A 27,250-nucleotide genomic window follows, 5' to 3' on the forward strand; every position below is an offset into this window, starting at 1 on the left:
TCGCCCTCCGGTAGTAACATTGAAAAGGCTTAGAAACCACCACATAGAGGGATGATCGCAACTTCTCACCCAATCCAGCCGCTCCATCAAGTGACGAAGGGGCAAAACCGGGTTGAAGAATCTGAAGTGGCCTCAACGGAATGAACTTAAAGACAGCAGCCAGAGAAAGGGTCAGAACTGCTGGAAAATTAGGATCCAGAGCCGGCGATGGAGGAAACCCGAAGACCGTAGTGGCTGGACTTGAAGGAACCGGAGTCACCTGCAATCCACTAGACCCACCCCCGGAAGAAGACAACAGGAGCCATCCCACTAGTTGTCGACGACGAGGGTATCTGCCGAAGAGAACACCCCAAAGGGACCAGCGACACCGGACCCACTCCCATTGGGCTAGTCCTCGAACGCCTTGTCGACCCACTCCCAGTAAAATGTAACCCCAACAACTCCCCAGAAGCTGATTCCAGCAACATCTCCAGAATGATTTCGCCGGACAGATGGTTTTGGAGTTCGGTAGAAACCGGCCCAAACGATAACCTGAGCATTTCCGATCCAAGCCTGGGCCAGTCCTCAAACGCCTTGTCGACCCACCCCCAATAAAATGCAAACCCAACATCTTCCCAGAGGCTGACTTCGAATGGGAGGCTCTAGGTCTTGGCAGAAACTGGCCCAAGCCAATACCTATGTGTTTCCAACCCAGGCCAGACCCGAAAAACCGGCCCATAAACTTCCCAGCAGCTCGGCCCATGGCCAATTTGAAACTGATTACCAACTGTTTCCACGTAAGCAAGTTCAAGAATTTGAAATTCAAATTCGAACTTGGGAGAGACTTCTTGCCCAGCGGTCGGTGATTCAGGACTTTGTCCAGAGGATCCAGCGGGGGAGATTCCAAGGAATAGCAGTCTACCGCCGTTCTCTGGTCTTCTTTTGCAAACCTCACCACCGGAAGAAAATCACACGACTCCACCGGCGAATCCCTCAATCTGGAAGGAAGAACCCCCACACTGGACACCTTCTTCCCGGCAGTGATCGGGTTCGACTTCAACACCTCCGCAAAAGAGAGCCCAGTCCACTTCGTAGCCAAACCCAAACTTGTCCCTTCTACCTTCCCAGCCTTCTGTTCCAACGCAAACGATGACCCGAGCCCGCATCCCACCATGGCTGAGAGGTAATCTGCCGCCTTTCTCAGTTCGCAGGAGAACTTGTGCCATCCCCATCCTCCACTACCCTCAGGGATCAGAATGAAACCTTTCTGGCCACCCATCCTGAAAACTATCGCCTCTAAAAAATAGCTAGCTTTGTTGCCACATATCCGAGCAATCAAGACTTTCGGCCCTTCCTTGAATGACTTGACAAAATCTTGCTCTACCGGGGAACCCAAAAGCCCTTCCATCGTCAACACAAGCCACTCGGAACACTGAAAGCTCAAGATGACCTCACCGGAGAAGTTTTTTCTTTTCTCCTCCACCCTCAACACCGACGCCCCATCCAAAACCGAAAAGGCAAAAGTCTTGGCTTCTACTATAAATCACTTATCCATCTCGCGACACACCCAAACACAAAACGGCCACGTCAAGGCATCACATCGTCACCAGAAGAAAAACCCACCCAACCAGAATGGTAACCGGCTTATGCCTCTACGGAAAAGCGCGACCCAAAAAATGGGACAAAACAAAGTTCTAGCCCCGAAGAACAAACGAGAGGCTAATTGACGGAAAGGAAAGAGCGAACTCCCGGTTGACGCGCTCTCACGCGCCGAGAGAGGGAGAGAGCGGGAGAGGCCTTGTAATATTTCTATGGACCCAAATCAGAAACTTGACCTAATTCAAATTACAAAAGGATTAACAATGTATTTTAGCCATCTCACCAAAAAATTTCTGTCTTCCAACTATTGGTTTATCATCTCACCATCCGGTAAAAAAGGGACAAGCAATTCAAGGGTATTCCATACAATGAGAGTTAAGGTCAAATTAGCTTATAAAATGCCATTCCAAACGCACTCTGATGGTTTTCTTCTAATGACCTAGCAAGCATTACAAGTTGGTCTGATCAAAGTCACAAAAGGTTCTACGGCCTAGTAATATAAGATATGTGTATGAACATAAACAAGGAAAAAATAATGAAGAACTAATATTTTCTAAATTTCCCCGTGCGAATCTCTGTAGTAAGTTTTTCAGATTTTGCATATTGATCATTTTGGCTTAAAATGAAACTTTTTGATGGTAGGAAGGCATACGTGAAAATGTTCATGTTAATTACTGCAAACATCATTAGGACAACCAAGCCAGCTCACAATATGAAACTCTCCATATGGACATAATTGGAATTAATTTAAACTTTCATAAAAGCAGAAAAACTTTTTTTTTTACTGCTGCCAAGTTACACATGCACCCGGTGGGACTAGAACCCACAACCTCACCCTCCACCTTGCTAGAAAGGGAGGAAGTCAAAATTGAGCTAAAGCTCATTGGAACCTCCAACCAATGGTAATTAAAACTAACAATAAAATTAAAATTAAAGGTCTTGAGCACTTATAGTAGTTACCTCCAACCAGTGGTAGGATCTGGTCAATTCATAAGTTGCAAAGCCACCATCAGTATTCTGCAGTGGTTCCAGATAAAAGTCAACCATTAGAGAATCATTATTATTATTATTATTATTATTTTGTTGTAAGTAATGGAAATTCATTCAAAGCGATGAGGGGTGCAACCCTAGTACAAAGGAAATATACAAGATAACCCCTAAAGTACAACAAAAAAAAAAAGGGAACAAAATTCCAAAAACTGAGAAAAATTAGAAACATGCAAGTTATTCCATACCATTCTTCATGTATAAAGGGATTGTAATATCATCTTCGTAATCTCTAACAATCCATTCTCACGATCTTCGAAGCTCCTTGCGCTCCGCTCTCTCCAAAGACACCACTTTAAACACAAAGGAGCCAACCTCCATATTTTCAAAGCATTACGATTTCCCAATTGTCTCCTCCAACTTACCAACAACTCGCTCACCCTTTGAGGCATAACCCAAGCAACACTAAACAATTGAAAAAGTGCATTACAGAATTCTGTTGCAACCTCACAATGAAGAAAAAGATGATCAATAAACTCCCCACATTTCTTACACATACAGCACTACTCCGCCACTAACATTCATCTTTCGTAAATTATCCAAAGTTATAATTTTTCCTAAAGCCGCTGTCCACACAAAGAACGCCACTCTCGAGTGATCCTTAACATTCATAATACTCTTCCAAGAAAAAGGGAACCTTACTGGAGTAGATAACTCCTAATAGTAAGGCTTAATTTCAAATGATTTCCTTTTAAAAGGAATCCAGCAAATTTAATCCTTGCCTCCATGCCTTACTCTTTGAGAATACAACTCAAAGAAACCAAAGACCACTTCCACCTCCCAATTATACACAGGTCTTGTAAAGATAATATTCCAATAAATGCTTTCATTCCGAATTTGCATATGATCTGCCACCCACACATTCTTACCACAATGAATAGTGAATAATTTCGGAGAACTTCAAAGGCTACTCCCCACATCAAACATCATGCCAAAACCACACTTTAAATCCATCTCCTATCTTATACCTCACATGTTTAGAAAAACCTTCCCACTCCCTCTTTATACATTTCCACACTCCCACACCATATGGCCCCCCAACTTCCTTAGAACATCAACATCCCCTCATATTATCATATTTAATGTCCACCACCGTTCTCCACATAGCCTCTTTCTCCATAGCATACCTCAACAACCACTTACTCAAAAGGACTCGGTTAAACTGAATGAGATTTTTCACCCCTGGACCCCCTGAAATTAATGGAGTCAATATTTTCGACCACTTCACTAGCTGAAACTTAAACTCATCACCAATACCCCCCAAAAGAAAGTCCCTCCTAAGTTTTTCCAGTCGATTTGCAACTCCTACCGGAATAGGGAAAAAGGACAAATAATACGTCGATAAATTAGAAGAGTACTTTTTATCAAAGTTAACCTGCCTCCCTTTGATAAATTATGCCTTTTCAAGGAAGACCCAAATACTTCATCGGCAACAAAGCCACTCTACACCAAGAATGCTAGCCAAACCCTCCACATCCCCCATATAGCCTAGGGAAACAATCTCTGACTTAGACAAGTTTATCTTCAACCCCAACACCACTTCAAAACATAAGAGAAGGCATCTCAAATTACGAAGTTGTTCACCACTAGGCTCAAAAATGATTAACATATCATTTGCAAACAATAAATGCGACACTAGCATCTGCTCATGATTCCTCAATCCCACAAAAAAGACAGATAAAAGCCCACTATACATCGTAGCAAACATCATCATGCTGAATGCCTCTATAATAACCACAAACAATAATGGACACAGTGGATCCCCCTGTCTTAATCTACGCAAATTACTAAAAAAGCCTGAAAGCAACTCATTAATAAGAATGGAAAATTGCACCGTAGATATGCAGCGATCTCTTCAACAAATAGAATAGAAACTCCCAATTGACGTGGTCATAGTGTTGGGGATGGTGCCCTAAACTCCAATTTTTTTTATAAGACATTTTAATTTATATTGAATAAAGTTGTTATTCACTTATTTATTTACTTGAGCATATGGCATATAACCTATTTACATGTTTATCTTTATTGCTTATTTATCATGTGCATGTAACTGTTCAATGTATTGTATTGAATATGGTTTATAGTGTAAGTAATGAAATTATCGCACAGAAGATCTTAAACCATAAACCTTGCAAATTCATAATCTTATGTATGCAGTCGGTAATGGAATTGGGCATTCCATTTGCAAAAGCTATTACACATTAATCATGATGATCTACTTTAATCATGTGAGGTAGAGACTTCAGATTGATATGTTAGTTCGGAAGCATAAAGATGCAATACACTGAACGGATCATGGGAGTTGTCATTCCTTTAAAACACTATCGAAATGAATGATTGTAACTCCAAAGACTTCTTATGATATTGATTTATAATTTTGAGAGAATTGTGAACTCAGATATGAAATGTAAATCACTTTGATGCATTTAGCAGTAAGACCTTTACGCGGTTAAAATTCTCAGTGCGTTAGATGATCACATGTAGCATTGTGGGAACACCTTTCTAAAGAAGGAATTCAAGTTCTTTATTTTAAGGATAAGAAAAATTTCCCTTGAGATAGATTTAATACAGCAATTTTCCCAGTCCCAGGCCAAAGCATTTTTGTAAGAGTTACTAAAATATTTATGTACATAGTGAAATGAGTTTTCACAAGTACGAGAATAATTCTGAGATTAAATTAAGTACTCAAGGATAAAGAGGTAGTTAAGTAAAGTAACAATCTCACTTACTTTATTTCAATTACGGAACATTACATGGAGGAATCAAAAGTCAATATTAAGAATTGTCGAACGGATTAATTGGTTTAATAAAAAATATAAACTAGAATACAATTACAATTGTTTAGTGGAATCAACTGTAATTAAATAGTAACTTGTGACAAGTCATGAAATGACAAGGTCACAGGCCTATTTGAAGCTAGTTTTTTTTTTTTTCCTTTGAGTCCCACTCTGAGCTAATGTAAATTAATCCTTGCCAGGCTCTTATTTATTGGGCTACTTGTTTTAAGTTGTTAAAACATGGGCTAGAGAGACAGTGCATAGAGATGCATGAATAGGAGACTGCGCTTGGGATGAAACTCAAGCCCATAACACCAGCTATAGGCACCTATGTGGAGCATGGAGGCTAGCGTTTTTCCTAACCCTGGCTGTCCACCCTTGCAGTCTCCTTTTGGAATTAGTTTTCCACCTCTCCAAGTATTCCTAGCCCATAAATAGAGGTACCTGCAGGCTTCACAATTGAGTCTTTACACTCTAGTAGTTTATGCTGTTTGTTGAAGTTTGCATGAACGGTTTAGACAGAAAAGATGGAGGCACGTTGCTATCTTATTCTTCTTGTTACATAGCCTACCAACACATCTTATTATATAGGTTTAGATAAATATAACAATGACCAAAATACCCACAAAACCTAATAACTCTTCTAACACCACCCCTCAAGCAAGAACATTTTTTTTTGATAGGTAATGAACAAAATATTATTAAAAAAGCGTAAAAGGCACCCCTAAGCATACAGGAAGTATACAAAAAGGACACAAAAAAAAAAAAAAAACCCGAAAAACCCAATAGAAGAAAATTACATCAAACCCCCATCTTCTTGCCCCTATCCCGACTAGAACCCATTCCCCTAACATCGAAATTAATAGAACATTCTAGATTCTTGACCTCTCTTTTCCCCTTTTTCCTTTTTATCTCCTTATCCTTCTTAGAAGGGGATTCAAAGTCAAAGCGCTCATCCTCAATCAAAGCCAAAAAATCTAGAAATCCCTTCTGATCAGATCCCACGAACGAAACCCCCATCGTGCGAAAACACGACTTACTATCTTCCACTACCCTGGGGTAAACAACAACACTATCCTTTGGATCAACCCCCTTAGAAGATTCCCCCACCTCAACAATCCCAGACGGCAAACCAGGAACCGGGGGGCACCCAACAACACTTCCCTTTGGCTCAACCCCCTTTGAAGATTCCCCCACCTCAACGACCCTAGACGACAAACCAGTTAATTGGGGGTACCCAAACACAAAGGAGACCGGCCTTGGCCAATGAGGAAACAAGACCCACTGACAAGAGGGAATGGAAATCGAAACCCCGGGAAGACCCAAGAGATTAACCCCACCAAAACTCCTTCCCAAGGCAGGGACATCCGAAAGCATCCCTGCCTGCCGACTGAGAAACGAGGTTCGATACATAGTATTTCCAGAAGGCGCACTAAAAGCAACGCCGACGTGGTCAAGCCCAGCACCGACAGGCGAGTCACCAATCTCCCCAAACTGAAAAACCTCAACGCCCGACCCCACCCCAGCTGACGGAAGAACCCCTGCCTGCCGAGGATGAGCCCTGATTCGGAAAAACTTGAAACTAAAGAAGACCGCACCCCAGAAGGAAAATCACTCAGAAACACCGGCGGACGCAACACCAGCGCCGGAAGAGAGGAAGGGACGGCAACCTCATTGACGGACTCGACCACTGGAACGAGCACCCGAAAACTCGCTAAATTAAAATAACAAGAAAATTCGCTAAAAACTTCAACGTCGTTCGAAAACTCGTCGTAAATCTACATCGGGCGGTCGGATCTCATCCCAAAACACCAAGGCCGGTAGGATCTCGCCAAGGACTAGTCTGAACCCACCGCAAAACACCAAGGCTGGTCGGATCTCACTGGAAAACACCAAGTTCGGTTGAATATTGCCAAAAAAACACCAATAACCAGTCGAAAAACACCGCAAAACACCAAGGCCGGTCAGATCTCGATAACCAACGACGATCACGTTTCCCGTGATAAACCAACAACAACGAGAACTATTCCCCACGAGCAACAAACCCAATGGTAGCTCCATGTAGGCCAAACCAACACAAAACGAGCTAAAACACCACTGAATCAGCAAGAAAATGCATGTAATTGGACAGAACACCACTGAACCGGTCAAAAAACACACTGACCCTGTGCAAAAACTGCTTAACCGGTCAAAAAAACACTGAACCAGCAAACCAGCCAAACACTATTTCAGCTATCCTTGTCTAGGATAGGGAACAGCCAAGCAACCAGAATCAAACAGGGGTCGTCTTCTTCACCAAATGTGCCGGAAACTTGCCAGCGACAACCAGTCTAAGCTGGAAACGCCCACAACTCGCCATAGGCACCTCATAACACTTCAAAAGCTGCTGGAGAACACAAAAAACACCATTAAAACCACAAATCCCCTTGAAACTTGCCGGAAAACACCACAACAGCCGTAAAAAACCACCGTATGGCTAGACATCACTGGTAAACACCACAGAGAATGCCGGAGACCAAGAAAACTACTAAGAAACCCCACAAAAACCCCCGAACTTCACAGAAAACCAAACTTTACTGCCAATAGAACACCAAATCGATTTCCTTTTTTTTTTCTTTTTCACACCAGAGATTTTCCCGATCACGAAGTAGAGCCCTTTTAGAGCTTTATCAAGCCACTGCCCCCACACGGGCGGTGCTTCCAACAAAGAAGACTCACCAAGACATGAAGGGATTAGATAGAAAATCAAAAATAGAGAGGAAAACTAATATTACAAACAAAGGGACCAATTATATAAACCCTAAAGCTCTTATACCATGTTATAGACTTATAGTTTACATGAACGGTTTAAACAAAAAAGGTGGAGGCACGTTACTCTCTTATTCTTCATGTTACATACCCACAAACCCTAATGACTCTAAACCCTAATAACTCTTCTAACACTATTATTATTATTCTTGAACATTCTCAAGAATACTATTGTGAGAGTAATTCGAGAGTCCATTCTCTTTGGTTATATTCAGTCATTGGGGAGAAGACTTGAAGGTCACAATAAATCCCAAGCTAGATGTTCTTCATTGGAGAAGCAATAAAAGAAATTTTTGCTCATAGCAAAGGAGTGGCCATACAAGCAAGTAGGTGTTCTTACATGGTTGTTTGTTTAATTTTATAAAGGCATGTACTTTTCCATGTCTTCATAAAGTTCGATCCCATAGGGATCCTATTCTGCTGTGCAATATTTTTCCCACATAGGCCTTCTCCAAATCCAATTTGTATAATATTCCCGGCTCCCTAGAGCGAATCCAACTATCCAAACATTCATTCGCCACCAAGACAGAATTCAAAATTTGTCTACCCCTGGTAAACGCATTCTGAGAACTTAAGACAATCTTTTCCAACACCGACTTCAACCTATTTGCCAATATTTTAGAAATAATTTTGTACACCCGCCCACTAAGCTGATAGGACGAAAAATACTTAATTTCCACATCCCCGGCTTTCTTCGGAATAAGAGGTACAAAAGTAGCATTGAAACGCTTCTCAAACTTCCCTTGGCTATAGAACTCCTTGAGGACTGCAATAATGTCCTATTTTAATAACTCATCCCAAAGACATCTTGTTTCCACATCACCATTTGGCCCATAAATACCAATAAATGCCCATTCAAAATTCTCCATTACACATCTAAAAGAACACGCTACCACAAACCTACCCACACATTCCTCAATTTTCTACACCACTCGCCTATCCCGCATTAACAGAATGCCTCCTAAGGCCCCTCTTGACCCCAAATACAAACAATCCACATGATTGCAACCCCATAAACTATGAACCACCTCCCTACCAATAACCTCCATTTTTGTCTCTTACAGACACACAATATCAACTTTCCAATCCCTTAGAAGCCCTCTAATCCCCATCATTTTCTCATTATCATTCAAGCCTCTCACATTCCATGATATGGTCTTAGGTTTCATAAAGAACATTTGCTACCCCTCCCCTTGCCTGTCACTCTATGAGATTGACCTCCCTTAACATCATAATTCTTTCACCGAACATACCAATCTCTTTAATTCATGATTTCCTTTATTCCCATATTTTCCACTCAAGTTTGAGACACTACCCACTCTACTTTGAGGTCGACTAGCTTCAATCAAAACGAACAAAGCCATAAGTTGATCCTCAAAACCTTCGCAAGATAATCCAACTTCATGACAAAAAAAATTTACCCTCTACACCAACCAATCTGGAGAACCAAATAAGACCCTCCTTTTTCCCCAAATACAGCTAGTGGATGAATATCAAACATCTCACTTCCCTTACTTTCCTCTTCTGTACATGTCACCACAGCACGTGCAGGATCAACCACAACCCCACAGCATAAACTATATGTACTACCCACAAAGCCCCTACTCCCTCCTCATTCTCCACAAGTGCTAGTGAAGTCCTATAAAACTAACACCATTCTACACCCTGATACAATATCTGGTTACCCAACTCAAACACCACCCTCTGCTCAAGAGTCCATACGCATCCCAATTTCCAACTACCAATTGACACCCACCCCATTCTCTGCAATGCACTGCCACAACCCCCCACCAGAACTACACCCCTTTAATACCCAACCACCCTTAACCTCCTCCGCATCAACTCCCTCACCCACTTGAAATCAAGAAATCAAAGCCAAAGATGACTCCCCAACTATACTACTCTCACCTCCATCTGTTTTGTGCTTTTCAACGTTATCTACCATAGATAACGTCTCAAGTTCGACTTTTTTTCATTTAATCGTTGGGCTTTGAAATGCTCCTTCCCAATTGCCCCCTTCGAGCCCATTTCCTTATTCTTTAGAAACCCAAACTCCTTTTGGCCCATCACTGAGTCTTCTTTCTTTCCCGACAAAACCACTGTCTTGCCTTTCGAATCCTTTAAATTGTTTTTTATTGGGCCTTCTATCTCCCCGGCACTATTTAGCACAGAGACCATCCCTAACAAGTTGAAAGCTTTAAAGGTGGATTTGAAGAAATGGAATGCGGAAGTTTTCGGGGATGTGGGGAGGAAGAAGAAGGAATTATTGGAAGGTATAAATGAGCTGGAGTGTTTTGAAGAAGCTCGGGGGCTAGTGGAGGAGGAGCGGGTTCAGAAATCAGACATGATCAAGGCGCTGGAAAAAACTCTCCTATGTGAGGAGGTTAATTGGAGGCAAAAATCTCGGGTTCTGTGGCTAAAGGAAGGAGATAATAATACTAAATTCTTTCACAAGGTGGCTAATTCGCATCGGAGGTTCAACCATGTGGGAGTCTTAAGGATCAATGGGGCTTTGTCTTCGGATCCGGTGGAAATTAAGGATCATATTGTGAATTATTATGACTCACTGTACACTGAGCAGAGTTCATGGCGGCCAAGGGTGGATGGGATTTCTTTCTCCTCCATTGATGCGGACGAGTGTCTCTGGTTAGAACGAGGTTTTGAGGAACTTGAGGTGTGGGAGGTGGTGCGGGAGATGAACGGGGATAAGGCTCCGGGTCCAGATGGTTTTTCTATGGCGTTCTTTCAGCAATGTTGGGGGGTTCTCAAAAAAGATATTATGGCGATATTTTCATAATCTCATAATAGTTGCCAGTTTGAGAGGAGCTTGAATGCAACTTTTGTTTCCCTTATTCCTAAGAAGGCAGATGCGTTGGAGGTTAAGGATTTTAGGCCTATTAGTTTGGTGGGAGGGGTCTACAAAATTATTTCTAAGGTCCTTGCTAACAGGCTCAAATCAGTGTTGGGAAAAATTATTTCGAGCTCTCAGAATGCTTTTATTGGTGGAAGGCAAATCTTGGATTCGGTTCTTATAGCCAATGAATGTTTGGATAGCCAATTGCGGTCAGGGGAGGTCGGGTTATTGTGCAAATTGGATTTGGAGAAAGTTTATGATCACGTGAATTGGGATTTCCTTCTTTACATGCTTCAGAGGTGTGGGTTTGGGGAGAGGTGGAGGAAATGGATTAAATTTTGCATATCGTCAGTAAAATTTTCCATTTTGGTTAATGGTACCTCTTATGGTTTCTTTCAGAGCTCGTGGGGGATTAGGCAAGGTGATCCTCTTTCTCCTTTGCTGTTTGTGGTGGTTATGCAAGCGCTCAGCAGGATGTTGTATGCATCTATGCGCCAAGGCTTGCTGTCAGGTTTCTCAGTGGGTCTTGGGGGTAATGAAGCTTTAGTGGTGAATCACTTACTGTTTGCGGATGATACCTTAATTTTTTGTGGAGCACAGGCCAAGCACGTTCGAAATTGGAGGTGTACTTTCTTATGTTTCGAAGCGGTGTCAAAGTTGAGGAATTGGTCCCTATTGGCGAGGTGGAAGATGAGGAGTCTTTGGCACATATTCTGGGCTGTAAAATTGGGTCTCTGCCGATGACTTATTTGGGTATGCCGCTGGGGGCGTCTTTCAAGTCTATTTCTATTTGGAATGGGGTTATTGAGAAGGTGGAACGAAGGCTGGCTAGTTGGAAGAAACTTTATTTATCCAAGGGTGGTAGGGTGACGTTGATTCACACTACTCTCTCTAGCATTCCTTCTTATTATTTATCTTTGTTCCCTATTCCTGTGAGTGTAGCTAAGAAACTGGAGCGGCTTCAAAGGGAATTTTTGTGGAGTGGTATGGGTGATGAGACTAAATTTCATCTAGTCAATTGGCATCGTATTTGTACTCCAATCAAGGCTGGTGGACTGGGAGTTCGTAATGTTATCAATTTTAATCATGACTTATTGGGGAAGTGGATCTGGAGGTTTTCTCAGGAGCGCGATGCTTTATGGAGATCGGTGATTGAGGTGAAGTATGGGAGTGTGAGGGGAGGTTGGTGTTCTTTGCCGGTGACGGGGCCTTTTGGAGTCGGTGTTTGGAAGTTTATTCGAAAGGGGTGGGATAATGTTGCCAAATTTTTGCGTTTTGAGGTGGGTGATGGGTCTCATATTCGCTTCTGGCATGATTTATGGTGTGGGGATAGGCCTCTCAAGCTTGGTTTTCCAGATTTATTTTCTATTGCGTGTTTTCCTGATGCTTGGGTGGTGGATAATTTGTCTGTGGTAGGAGGCATGGCTCATTGGAATGTTCTCTTTACGCGCAATGTTCAAGATTGGGAGGTGGAGATGGTGATGTCCTTCTTCGAACAGTTATACTCTACTAGGGTTCGGCATGGGGAGGTTGATAGGGCGGTGTGGACTCTTTCCAAGAGGAGGAATTTTGAAGTGAAGTCTTTTTATAAAGCTTTAGTTTGTCACGAGACGACTTCCTTTCCTTGGAAGAGTATATGGCGTGTCAAAGCTCCGAAGCGGGTTGCGTTCTTTGTCTGGACAGCGGCTTTAGGGAAGATTTTAACTCATGACAATTTACGTAGGCGTGGTATTGTGGTGGTAGAGTGGTGTGTTATATGTAAGAAGCATGGGGAATCCGTTGATCATCTTCTTCTTCATTGTGACGTGGCTCGGATTGTTTGGAGTTCTTTTTATAGATTGTTTGGGGTGGAGTGGGTTATGCCTAGTAGTGTTGTGGATTTATTGAGTGCTTGGGGCACTTTGCTGGGTCATGGTCCTGTTCACCGTATTTGGAAGCAGGTTCCTCTATGTGTCTTGTGGGGCTTGTGGCGTGAGAGAAATTCTAGGCTTTTTAAGGATGTGGAGGTACAGGTTGGGGCTCTTTGTAGAAATGTGCTTAATATGTTATATCTTTGGGTGTCGGCGCATAGCTTGAGTAGTATGCCGTACGCTGATTTTTTACTTTCTTGTTCGTTTCAGTCCTCTTTTTAGGGGCTCCTTTGTATACTTCCTGTGTACTAGGGTTGCGCCCCTCTGCACTTTTTAATGAATTCTTACTTATCAAAAAAAAAAAACGTTATCTACCATAGACCCATTATTTTCCTCCGCCATATCGAGCCTTGAACTCCAGGCCAAAGGAGGGACACTCAATGCCATACCGTCAACAAAACCAGGGGTGCACCCAGAGACTACATCGGAACCCTCTGAGTCAGATACGAACTTCGTCGTTGTCATCTCCATACTCCGGTAAGTCCCCGTTGTCGAGCTAAGCACCCCACACATTCGCACCCCATTGATCTTTCTACTTAGGTTGTACTAGACAACTATATACCCAGAAGTTACTCGTCTCAAGTTCGACTTTTTTTCATTTAATCGTTGGGCTTTGAAATGCTCCTTCCCAATTGCCCCCTTCGAGCCCATTTTTTTATTCTTTAGAAACCCAAACTCCTTTTGGCCCATCACTGAGCCTTCTTTCTTTCCCGACAAAACCACTGTCTTGCCTTTCAAATCCTTTAAATTGTTTTTTATTGGGCCTTCTATCTCCCCGGCACTATTTAGCACAGAGACCATCCCTAACAAACCCAACCATCTATCAACTTCCTTTTAATCGACATCAACATATTCTTCAACAGCTGCAACTTTAAAGCTCCTTCCAAAACAGGCTTCATCAATACAACCTCTCCATCTTTACCCAGTGATCTCCGGCCGATGAATGCGTCACCTTCCTTCCAAGGTTTTCCATATTCAGCATTGATTGTTTTCCGAAAAAGCATGTATTGCCCCTGCTCGACAAGGCTCTTTTCTGGGACTGCCCCTTCCCTTCCAGCACCTCCACGAATGACTACCCTCCCTGATCCACAGTCCGTGGCAACACCGTGTTTCTCCCCATTTTTGTTCCCCCCAACATCTTTCTTCTCACTATACTTCTCCAGCCACCTCATCTGAGATATGCAGCTAGCCCATCCACTTCCTTCTCTCCCCTCTAGTACTATAACAAAACTACGTCGCCTTCCACCACCATATTCTAATAACTCTAAGAATCTTCCGTGATGATTTCGTCACCACTACAAAATATGCACTGTATTTCCCACTCAATCGGTTTGACAAAACTCGCTCAAATCTCCTGCTTTTATCAAAGCCTCCATCAAAGTCCTCAGCCAACCTATGCTCGCTCAACCTTCCCAAGACCACCACTTGGAAATTTCCCCTACTTCTCCCTCCTAAACCAATCTCAGAACGAATCTCAAATGATTTTGCTTCAACATAGAAAAATCTCAAGTATCCCATCTCTCAACTCAAATGAAACTAAAACAAATAGAATTGCAATAATACACCTCCGATACCAATCTCACACGCCGACACTTACCCTCACACGCCAAGATTAAAAAATTGCAGCCTGTGTGCAACCTCTTTTGAGAATCATAAGCAGTCATTATTAGATCTTATGATAAAGACAAATCTGTCCAGATTTAAAAGGATTTGTTTTATCCTATTATCTAGGCTAGAAGTTGTATAGCATTAGGTTTATAATTCTCTATTATTGATAAGCTTAAGTGATAAAGCTTAAATTCAAATATTGTACAATCCTACTAAAGGACTAACACTATTGATATTATATAAAGAACTCACTGCCCTACGGTTGAGGTAGGCAGTCAATCAAAACTACTCTGAATTTCTATATAGTATCAGAGCCAACCAAGACTAACGTCTATGGCTATTCCAACAACTGAAACCGACTCGTCCACCCTAACCTAACCCCCTCTTTCTATCCTTACCTCTTCCGCCCCAACACCCCTTCAGAATGTACATTATCATATTTCCGAGAAGCTTACCCAAGAAAACTACATCTTGTGGCGATTCCTCATGATCCCTTTCCTAGAAGGCCAAAATCTATTCGGGCATGTCGATGGTTCAACACCACGACCCCCTCAGCTCGTCCCAGACACAACCTCTAGTCTCCTTATTGCCAATCCCGGTTATCAAACCTGGTACCATCAAGATCGAATGATCTTCAACGCCATCATATCAACGCTATCCGTAGAAGCTTTACCTCATGTCATTTTCCTCTCTACTTCCCGAGAAGTCTGGCTCACTTTGGAGACACTATTCTCCACTCAATCCCAATCACGCATCCTGCAGCTCAAGCAGCAGTTAGCCACCTTGAAGAAAGGTGCTCAATCAATCTCCGCTTACTTCCAAAAAGCGCAGGGATTTTCTCATCTATTAGCTGCCATTGGCAAGCCTGTCGACGCCTCGGAACTCGTCTCCAACATCCTTGCTGGCCTTGGACCAGATCCTCTTGTCACATCTGTGACTACAAGGCAAGACTCCATCTCTCTTAATGATCTTTATGGCTATATGTTATCTTATGAGTTACGGCTGGAACAACACAAATCTGCTATTGATTTGAACATCTCTACTGCCAACACTGCCCAACGTCAAAGTCCCTCCCATCCACGCTACAACCGTGGCTCCAATCCAGGCTATCGCAACAATTTTTCCCGAGGTAGGGGCCATGGCCGTGGTAGAGGGCCACCTAAGCAGTTCCCTTCATCTGGTCCTAGTTCCTTCCAACGCCCCACTTGTCAAGTATGTCACAAACAAGGCCACACAGCAGCCACCTGCTGGTTCCGGTTTGAGCAGGATTATCAGCTTGCCTCTCCTTCACTGCATGCCAACATGGCTTCCACCTCTCCTGCCACCAACTCTTCTTGGTACCTGGACACCGGTGCCAACGTTCATTTGACAAATGATCTCTCCAACCTCAACTTGCATGCTGAGGACTACACTGGTATGGACAAAATCCGTGTCGGAAATGGCCAAGGTTTGGAAATTTTACACTCTGGTCGTGGTCTCTTACCTACACCCTCACATAACTTTCAATTATTCTCCCTCTTACATGTTCCTGAAATACAAAAAAAATCTCATTTCTGTAAATCAATTCACCCGTGACAATCATGTGTTTATTGAATTTCACCCAAATTTTTTCTGTGTTAAGGACCTCAAAACCCGCTAGCTGCTCCTCTAAGGCCCGAGTAAACTCGGTCTCTATCCTTGGCCCTCCTCTCATGCTCCTTCTTCCAAGTCCCTTGCTGCCTTCATAGGTGAAAAGGTCTCCCTGGATCAATGGCATCTCCGGTTAGGTCATCCAGCTTCCCCTATTATCAACCGTGTTATTCAATCCAATAAGTTGCCCGTGGTTTCCTCAAAGCTCTCCACAATCTGTTCTTCATGTCAGCAGGGCAAGAGTCATCGTCTTCATTTCAGCATCAGTCCTTCTATTTCCAGTGCTCCCTTACAATTGTTATTTCTTAATGTCTGGGGCCCAACCCCCCTCACTTCTGTAAACAACAATCGTTATTACTTAAGTATTATGGATGATTTCAGTCCCTCTTGAATTAAAGTCTGATGTGTGTGCAATTTTTCTTCGTTTCAAACATCTTGTTGAAACTTATTTTGGTTCCAAAATCCTTTCAGTCCAAAGTGACAATGGTGGCGAATTTCGTCCCCTTCAAACATCTCTAAATGCATTGGGAGTGTCTTATCGTTTAAGCTGTCCACATACCCATCATCAAATGGGATCCGTAGAAAGGAAACACCGACATATTGTTGAAACAGGGCTCACTCTTCTTGCCATTGCCAGTGTTGCCTTCACCCTTTGGGACTCGGCCTTTGAAACTGCAACTTATCTAATCAATAGACTCCCTTCCAAAGTCACTAAGCACAAGTCTCCTTATGAGTGCTTATTCCAAATTTCACCCGATTATAAGTTTCTAAAGACATTTGGCTGTGAATGTTGGCCATTCTTGCGTCCCTATAATTCCACCAAACTTGCCTTCCGATCCACTTCTTGTGTTTTTATAGGGTACAGCAAAAACCATCTTGGATACAAGTGTCTTCACCTTCCAACAGGCAAAGTCTACATTGCCCGACATGTCATTTCTAATGAAACCAAGTTTCCATTCCTCACATCCACTCCCAGCAGCCCCTCTTCTCCTTCCTCCATTCCAAACTCAGTATCTGTCCCCATTCTGCCACCATCACATCCAGCAACCAATGATGCACCCAGCATTCCTCTCATACAACCATCTCCATCTCCACCCCCATCACCTCCCACAGACACAGCCACTAATTCCCATACTCAAATAATCTTAGCCTCTTCTCCTGCATCCGAGCCACCTCCTCCCTCACGGGTACATGGTATGATAACACGATCACAGAATAAAATTTTCAAAACTACAACATTCACGGATGGCAGAGTTAGGTATCCACCTCCTCAAGCACTCACAGCTCTCCTACACGGTCAAGATGCTGAACCAACCTGCTACACTCAAGCAAGTCAGCATACTCAATGGCGAAAGGCCATGAATGAAGAGTTCGATGCTCTCCTTCAAAATGGAACCTAGTCCCTGGTCTCTCCCTCTCCAGCCATGAACGTAGTTGGGTGCAAATGGGTCTTTCGGATCAAAAGAAAGGCTGATAGGCAAATAGAACGGTATAAGGCTCGGTTAGTAGCCAAAGGGTTCCACCAACAACCCGGGATCGATTTTTCAGAAACTTATAGCCCTGTAGTTAAGCCTATAACTATTCGAACGGTGCTCTCCATTGCTGTTTCTGCAGGCTGGGCTATCCATCAAGTCGATGTCAGCAATGCCTTTCTCCATGGCAATCAACAAGAAACCGTGTATATGGCACAACCTCCTGGGTTTCAGCATCCTTCCCATCCTACGGCTGTTTGTAAGTTGCACAAAGCCTTATATGGCTTGAAGCAGGCGCCAAGAGCATGGTTTTCCAGACTAAGCACTCGTCTTCTAGAACTACAATTCAAAAGCTCCAAGGCTGATTCATCCCTTTTTATCTACACTGCTCATGGGATTCAAATGTTTGTGTTAATATATGTTGATGATATAATCATCACAAGTTCACACACTGGCGCTATTTCTAGGCTTATTCAGGATCTGAAATTATCATTTGCTCTCAAAGACCTTGGACCTTTACATTTCTTTTTAGGTGTTGAAGCTACTTGGTCCTCAAATGGTCTCCACCTCTCTCAACAACGGTATATCCTTGATATCCTAAAGAAGACCAATATGGAGCTTGCCAAACCGGTTGCCACTCCAATGTCTTCCTCTTCTATTCTCATCAAGTTTGAAGGCTCTACAATTACGGATCCTACACTATACCACAGCACCATTGGATCACTTCAATATTTGTCTCTCACTCGTCCGAACATTGCCTTTGCTGTCAACAAGGTATCTCAGTTTATGCAAGATCCACGAGACCCTCACTGGACTGCTGTCAAGCGCATTCTGCGCTACATAAAGGCAACAGTTGACTACACTCTTTGCATTCACAAACGCTCATCACATTAGCTTCTTGCTTTCTTGGATTCTGACTGGGCTGGCTGTCCCGATGACTGGAAATCGACGTCTGGCTATTGTGTTTTTCTGGGTAAAAACTTGATCTCATGGAGCTCCAAGAAGCAGCCCACTGTGTCACGTTCAAGCATGGAATCCAAGTACAAAGCTCTTGCAAATGCCTCTGCTGAATTGATATGGATTCAGACTCTCTTACGTGATCTTCGAGTCTCCCTACCACGTGCACCAATCTTATACTGTGATAACATTGGTGCGACTTATCTCACTTCCAATCCAATCTATCATGCGCGTACAAAGCACATTGAGATAGACTACCATTCTGTTCGAGATCAAGTTGCAGATAAGTATCTAGAAGTTCGGTTTATTTCTGGAAAAGATCAGCTTGCGGATGTCCTAACAAAACCACTTCCTTCAAGCCGATTTCTCCAGCTCAGTTTCAACCTCAACGTCAGGGTGCCTACGTCGAGTTTGAGGGGGCGTATTAGATCTTCTGATAAAGACAAATCTGTCCAGATTTAAAAGGATTTGTTTTATCCTATTATCTAGGCTAGAAGTTGTATAGCATTAGGTTTATAATTCTCTGTTATTGATAAGCTTAAGTGATAAAGCTTAAATTCAAATATTGTACAGTCCTACTAAAGGACTAACACTATTGATATTATAAAAAGAACTCACTGCCCTACGGTTGAGGTAGGCAGTCAATCAAAACTACTCTGAATTTCTATAGTCATCTACTCCAATTGGATGCATGATCTGCCAGCTGCACAAAGAATCAAAAAATTGCAGAACTGAAAGGGAAATGGGCAGGCACATCTCATTCAGAAATGTTCCTATAGAGAACTCTTTTCTTTTATGAGTTATATTAAACTTTACAGTGCATCATGCCACTATTGTGTTTGCTTCACAATTTCAGATGTATGTTTCTGGCAATAGCAATGAAACAACATAAAGCCTTGAGTTGACTAGCTGACGTCAATTATGAGAATCCTACTATTATACATCAATGCCATTATACAGTCTAGCCACCATGTCTTTTCTCAAGCCATCAACCAGAATTGTTTTTGCTTGATATGCTCAAAAATCATAGTTTATGTTCCTATGTAGATTCTAACTTCCCACTAATAATGCAACATATATGATGGTTACCTGTAAGGAAAGGATAACATATACAGCATCATATAACCGCTTCACATCTACCGATTTCCCGACTGTTTCTGATGGAAATTTTGATAGTAATATAACAGCCTGCACAAGGAAATAGATATCAGAAATTTAGGTTTGTAGATGAAGTCTGTGTACTGTCTGTTCACACTTGACCTTCAATCCTTCCGCTGTACTGTCCGAAATAGGCCATCAATGATCCGCAGTTGAGAATGGCCAAGCACCCTTTGAAATGTGACGATACCAGAAATTTAGATCTCCTGGACAATCTTCTATGACCTTCAAAGAAAAGCACAATTGGTCAAGCAAGGATGATGTCAAACTAGGGTTTGCACAAAAGAGAGGGGCTCAAAACATAATGTGGCCCTCTCACTATTTTATTTTTTATATCGCGGAAGATGCAATAAATTGCAGAAATACCATTTTTCCTTTATTACAATAATACCATTTCTAACACTCTCCTCCAGAGCATATATATATATAAGCGCAGCTTAAAAGAAATAAAATCTAACCGATTACAATACAACAACTTTATACACAAATCAGCAAGTTGGTCTTTAAACTTTACAAATAATGTAGATATATCTCCACTCAATATCTTATCTCAAATGAAATGACAATCAGCCTCAATATATTTTAGTTCTTTCATGAAATACCACATTAGAAACAATATGTAGTGCAGTCTGATTGTCACAAGATAATGAGATGGGAGTAGGACCTATAAAACCAATTCTTGAAGAAAAAATGTCGTAACCGTGTTAGCTAACTAGCAATATGAGCCATTGCTCTAGTTTCTGCCCTAGATCGCGCTACTACCATTTGCTTCTTACACTTCTACGTGACCAAATTATTGCCCTTCTTTTATAAGCAATCAAAATTCATTGAAACGAAAAAGAGCGCATCCAAGTACACACATGATGTATACAAAAGAAACACCTAACCAAAAAAAGAAAAAGAAAGTCACGAAAACTAGAAATATGAAAAACAATCATAAGCAGTCATCTAGTGGTAAAGAGTTTTGAAGAAAAAAGCTTTTAATTCCACCACCGTCCTCTCTTTTTTGATAAGTAATCGAGATATCATAAAAGTGTAAGGCCCAGTTACACGATGAGTATACAAGATAAACGGACTATAACAATGATAACCTTTTTGGGTTCAAGAATAATCAAAAAGGACACATTTAGTACTATGAAGATCAAGTTTATGAAAATCAGACCGAGGTTGTGATCATAATAGGCAAACCCAAAAAAAATCAATGGTAAAGAAAATGAAAGAGAAAAATAAAACAATGTATACTGTCAATGTACTAAGGGGCGCCTTATGCTTTTTCTATAAAATTGATCTCTTACCTATCAAAAAAAATAAAACAATGTGGAATGAGGGGATGCTCTTTTGAGACAAACGAAGGCATGCTATCGATTAGAAAGCAAGCAGTAAGAATTGCATCAGTCCAAAACGTTTGGAGACATCCATGTGAAACAAGAGAGCTCAAGTAGCCTCCAACAAATAATGATTCTAACATTCACTCACATCATTTTGCTCTAGAGTGTGAATGCAAGATGTTTGATGAACAATGACAATTTGCTCTAGAGTGTGAATGCAAGATGTTTGATGAACAATGACAAATAAAAATAATAAAATAAAAAAATAAAAAAAGAGCTGGATTCAAATTCAACAAATAGGCATCATTAGAATGCAAAATACGAATTTTTAATCCAAATTGAGTTCAATTTTGCTACCAAAAATTTGAAAGATAGAGAATACCTCGTATCAATTTTTCATCAAAAATAACCATGTCATGCAAGAGCGATATTCCCCAAATATCACATAATAGTAGAATTTCTTTGAATCAATATTTGTTGGTCCCTACACATTAGAATTAACTAACTAAAAAGGACTAGTAACTCGAGACTGAGACAAAAATGACACGATAATGCTTGCTAAGTTGACAAGCCTCGCAATTCAAAGACAACACAACAAAGATTCACAACTTGGTGGTTCAAGACAGGAAGAAACAAGATGACTGAAATGACAATGCCACTAGAACCAGGACAATGAGAACTTGAGTGCTTCTGGTGGAGAGATAAGTGTGAAGTCCAGATAATAAAGGCCACCGACTCCATGGCCCATAATAAATTAAAACCAAAACCGAGAACATATAACACAAATAATAATTCAAGATCAGGACTAAGAAGTGTATTTTCCAAGCTTCTATCAACTTTAGATGGGAAACTATTAATAAGTTTTAACACTCTGAGGTGAGTCTACAAGAATATGATAATCAGATAACGTGTTAGACAAACCAGTCATATAGTCAAATGTGCAAGAATCAATAACTATTGGAACATGAATGGAGGAGAAAAGACAATGAGGTGCAATGCCTGAGTAACCAAATATGAGTGACCTGATTATTGGCTAAAAATTGAGCATATTCATCTCTCGATAGAGAAATCAAATTGGAATCAAGAGTCTGGCCAGAGCTAGAAGGTGATCCAAATGGTGAAGGAATATCCTCAAGATATGAGACTAGATTGGGAGACTCAGATGGCATCCATGAAAATCTCAAAAATAATCGACTATGTGATTAGTACATTGCACCTGACCGAGCAAGGGTAACCGAATATGAGTGACCTGATTATTGGCTAAAAATTGAGCATATTCGTCTCCCTGTAGAGAAATCAAATTGGAATCAAGAGTCTGGCCAGAGCTAGCAGGTGATCCAAATGGTGAAGGAATATCCTCAAGATATGAGACTAGATTGGGAGACTCAGATGGCATCCATGAAAATCTCAAAAATAATCGACTATGTGATTAGTACGGCCACAATAAGTACATTTACAAGAATCATGACCTCTGGTACGACTACCTCCCCATGAGTCACAACCGCCACATGGACAACGGCCGCCTCTACCTCCATGTTCCCTACATAAACTACCAGAACTACCACGAGAGACAACAAAGGCTAAGCAGTCCTCACAGCAATCAGAACTCAACTGTGAGAACCACTATCTGATAGTGTAGAATGCTAAAACCTAGAAAATACCTCAAGAAGAGATGGAAGCTCAGAACTGTCCAAAATTTGCGCATGAACAGGCTCTTACTCTGGCTTCAAGCCAATAACAAAGCGAATAACATTTGCCTCCTAACGTTAATTTTCCATATGGGAAATCAGATGAGAGTGGTTGATACATAATTCTTTCCACACAAACACCCATAATCTGATAATAATACTCCAAACTTTGAGTTCCCTACTCGAGCCTAAAACACTGTTTACACCCCATGAATCCGAGTAACATTCCTAGAACCAAAATACATATGCTCAAGATGCTCCCAAAATAACCTTTTTTTTTTTATAACCTTAGCAGTAGAAAGATACAATAGAGTAATCCGATATTGCGTTCAACACTAGTTAGCACGAGGGACATGATTTGGTTATTTTCTTGATCCCAAAGAATAGATGAACCAATGTTTCTAGGGCTCTCTGATACTGGTTGATGATACAGGTCTTTGCCCTTCAAAAGCACATCCACGGATCTAGCCCAATAAACATAACTATTTCTGTTAACAGAAGTCATCAAAGCATTAAACACCAAAGCCGAAAGTGCAGGTTTAGCAGCCATGATACTCGTCCAGACAATACCCAAACAAGAGCAAGTAACCCAAGAAAATCAACAAACAAGCACAAACTACTGAAATAAAGAGAATAATACTGTCCTGGAACACAATCAATGTAAAATCCAACCTGGATAGTCATAACCTGCTGGCATAAGGCCGAAAATGCAAGAGGCGAGCTCAAAACCCACAAAATTGGCTGAAAATGATCAGAACCAGCCGAAAAACCACTGAATCAACTAAAACTGGACCTGAACCGGCCAAAAAACCACTGAACTGGCTAAAAACTGATCAGAACAAACCAAAATCAACTAAACCAGCCGAAACACCACTGAGCCGTCCCTGAACTCATTGAAACTTGCTGAAAACGTACTGTACCAGCCAAATAGTAACTGAAAATGTCCGAAATCCACTAAATCTGGCCAAAACAATTTGACAAGACACTGGAAAAACACAAAAATTGGCTGAAACAAGAGTACATTAACTGAAAAGTCATCAAAACCGATCGGAATCAAATGAAATTCAACTACCCCAACCAAAAAGTGCAAACTAGGTTGACTGGCCAATTGGATTTGGGTCAGTTGGGTTTGACCCTATTTGACAGATTGGAACTAGGTTTGATGGGTCCATTTGACCCGGTATGATTTGATCCAAATGCATGGATTGGACCGATCACCCAACTTAGAATTTAACTTGGACTAAACGTATCCGAAGTCAAATCCAAACCAAGCACGGATATCCCTATCCCTAACCCTAAGAGCACTAGTAGCAGTTACCCTATATTGGTTCCCTTCCCTATATTTAGGGAAAATTTCATGAAAAACATCAAAAAACCTCCCACAGCAGATACCCTATATTTAGATGAGGAGGTTGGGAATGAATAATAATTCCATATGTATACATGTCTACTATTCATTCCCTATGTATTATTTTAATATAAAAGAAGGATAATTAATTGATATAGGGAAAAGAGAAAAAGTAGGAAAGAGAGAAAAATAATAAAATAAGAGTAAAAAAATAATATTTAATTGATATAGGGAAATGTAAGGGAATCTATTGTGGTGTATTTTTTTATAGGGAAGCAAAAAGTAGTTTTGTTCCTTAAATATAGGGAAAATGGTTGGGAATCCGCTGCTAGTGTTCTAACCCAGATAAGAATAGGTTTATGCCTCTAATCAAACTCCACTCTTCATTTCCAAATGAACCACATATTCGCTGGTGGCGACAACACTCACCATTGGCAACCACCACAGATAGATTCGCCACTCACGAACCATTGTCAACCACCTCTAACTGATGCAACAAACCACCGACAACAAAGAAACCAACCAATGCTAACACATGCACAACCACCAAAGAAACTACTGGCCACTCGTACAAACATGGCCAACCACCACGAACAGCACCAAACAACCCTGCATAACTAGGTTTCTCAAGGTTCACTCACTACCATAGCAGCGTTGTGTGGTTCTACTCTTCAGTACACACGACATGATGGTAAGGGCTTCACTAAGGAGGATCACGTCAATGACATTCCAACTGTTATGGTGGTGATGGTGCCATCCCCCTCCAACCATGAGCATCTAGGATAGTTGAAGCCTGCGCTGGCAGCACTGTTAACATACCAAGGCAGACAAAAAAAATCTGGAAAAGAAGGCTTGAAAAACGAGAAAGAATAAATGAATTGGAAAGCACTAAACCTAAGACATGTTTTGATACCATGTCAAACTAGAGTTTGCACAAAAGAGAGGTTCAAAACATAATGTGGCCCTCTAACTATTTTATTATATATATATATAGGGGAAAAGAGAATACAATAAATGGCTAAAATACTCTTTTCCCTTTATTAATAATACCCTTTCTAATTGATGATAAGAACAGTTTTTAAGATATAGTAAAAAAAAAACATTTCTGCCAATGAGAACCTGAGAATCCTTTATGTACTCGTGTGCTTTTCTTAAAGTTTGTCCATATTCTTCAGCAAGATTAGTTGATATAATCGCTTGAACAGCAAAAGCAGTATCCCATAATTGACTTCCATTATATCCCTACATCACAATTATTATCAACACACATGGTATGTATTAGATTCAAATATCTGAGGTAGTGAAACATGAATTGAACCTGTACAATAGGTCATTAAACAACTAAAAAATCCAAAAGTGTACCAAATTCGAACTAACATAAGATCACAAGGGTGGGGAGAGAGATAGAGAGAGAGAGGCTCATTAAGTCAGTCAAAGACTGTCTAAAACTCTTTCTGGACCTGCATTTTCATGCCATCCTCGGCAATCCACAAATAATCAAAGATTCTTGGAAGATGCAATTTGAATTCCTCTGAGTTGGGATCCTCTGCCCAACAACAAAGCATATTTAACACCTGCATAATCCACAAATTACACAATCAAGAGCTCCATCAAACTAACAATAACTGCAGTGAGTGCCTCTGAGAGAAGCGTAGAGCTAAGAAGCTAGATGATTTGACTCTTTAACTCATATTATGCTTTAAATACTATCAACAATTTTTGCTTATAGCTTTAAATTTAACTTTTGTAGTGTCAAATGTTGCTCACTAGTTCTCACTTTCAAAAGTAAAACAAAAAGGAAGTGCAAAATCAACAATTCATAATGTGTACCTTATTGACAGGCCCTATGCATATATACCGTGTATTTTCATCTTCATAGTGGATATGTTGCATCACAGTGTGCAGAGCTTTCTCTCTCAATCTTTTTGCAGGCCAACACATAAAAATAGGTTCATATGCATAGTAAAGAGATGCCCAGAGGATATCCTGAACCAGCGGATGTGGGTAGTATAGATCTTCCTAACAATATTACAACAAAAGATAGCATGAAACACGATAGAAGTAGCATATGAACTCTTATTTATGAATTACAACTGCTCTTGCACACAACTGTAGCTAATTATGAACTCAAATTATGTCCATGAAAAGAACAACACTTGAAGTTAGCTTACAATCAATAGACAACAAATGTAAGATGTAATTTAAATTAACAAAAGTAATGAAAAAATAAAAATGAAACCTAGAAAGTGTTGGCAAGTGATGAAAAGAAAAAAAAAAAAAAAGAAGAAAGCAAAATTGCAGATAAGCAATAATGAGACTCTGAGCTGATAAGCACTATGGGATTTTGACATATAACTATGAAAGAAGATGATAATATTTGTTGCTAGACTCTACAGCTAGTGAAAAATAATTAATTTGGTCTCCTCCTAAAAGTCATGACCTTCAAGTTAAAATATATTATAAGGCTCTGGTTTTCAAGTAACCCTCAGGAAGGGACATTATATTTTGATTGTATTTTGAAAGGTAAGTCTATTGTGTTTTAAATGTGGTGTATGTGTAGAGAAAAAGGATTTGGGGAATGGAATTACCAACTGTGAGGCTAAAGCTATTCTTATTGAGTTCTCTCTATGATTGGATCAAAGCTACGACGTCACTATCCTTTTTGAATTTCTTGAAATACATCATATGAAGTAGGATTGCACCCCTTATTGTGCTCTTTTAACAAATTTTAGTTATCAAAAAAAAAAAAAATAAATAAAAAAAAAAAAAAAAAAAAAAACACTAGTGACAATTAAGAGTAGAACCATGTAAAAAAATACTAGGGATGGCAATAGGGCAGGTTATGCGCCCAATACATATCCCGAAGTATTTGAATCAAATAAGTATGAAATAGCATACAACAGCTATTTTGAAGAATCTACGCTTCCTAAAATAAAATACATGAGTTTACAAAAGAATGTTAGCTGAAACTTATTTCTAAGTGCGGAAGGAAGAAGAGAACAAGAAAAGAAGAAAAAAGAACTATAATATGGAAGGTAAAAGTGAAATCTATAATACTTAAAGGTGAATGGTTTCTTCCCCTGCGAGT

The 27,250-nt window shown here is 40.8% G+C and overlaps 1 pseudogene; it reads right to left on the bottom strand.

Moving 5' to 3' along the window:
• Positions 1-27,250, bottom strand: part of LOC133862415 (cycloartenol synthase-like) — a 39,013-nt pseudogene that overhangs the window by 7,489 nt on the left and 4,274 nt on the right.

The sequence above is a fragment of the Alnus glutinosa genome, chromosome 3 (assembly GCF_958979055.1).
Source record: "Alnus glutinosa chromosome 3, dhAlnGlut1.1, whole genome shotgun sequence".
Classification (NCBI taxonomy): Eukaryota; Viridiplantae; Streptophyta; class Magnoliopsida; order Fagales; family Betulaceae; genus Alnus; species Alnus glutinosa.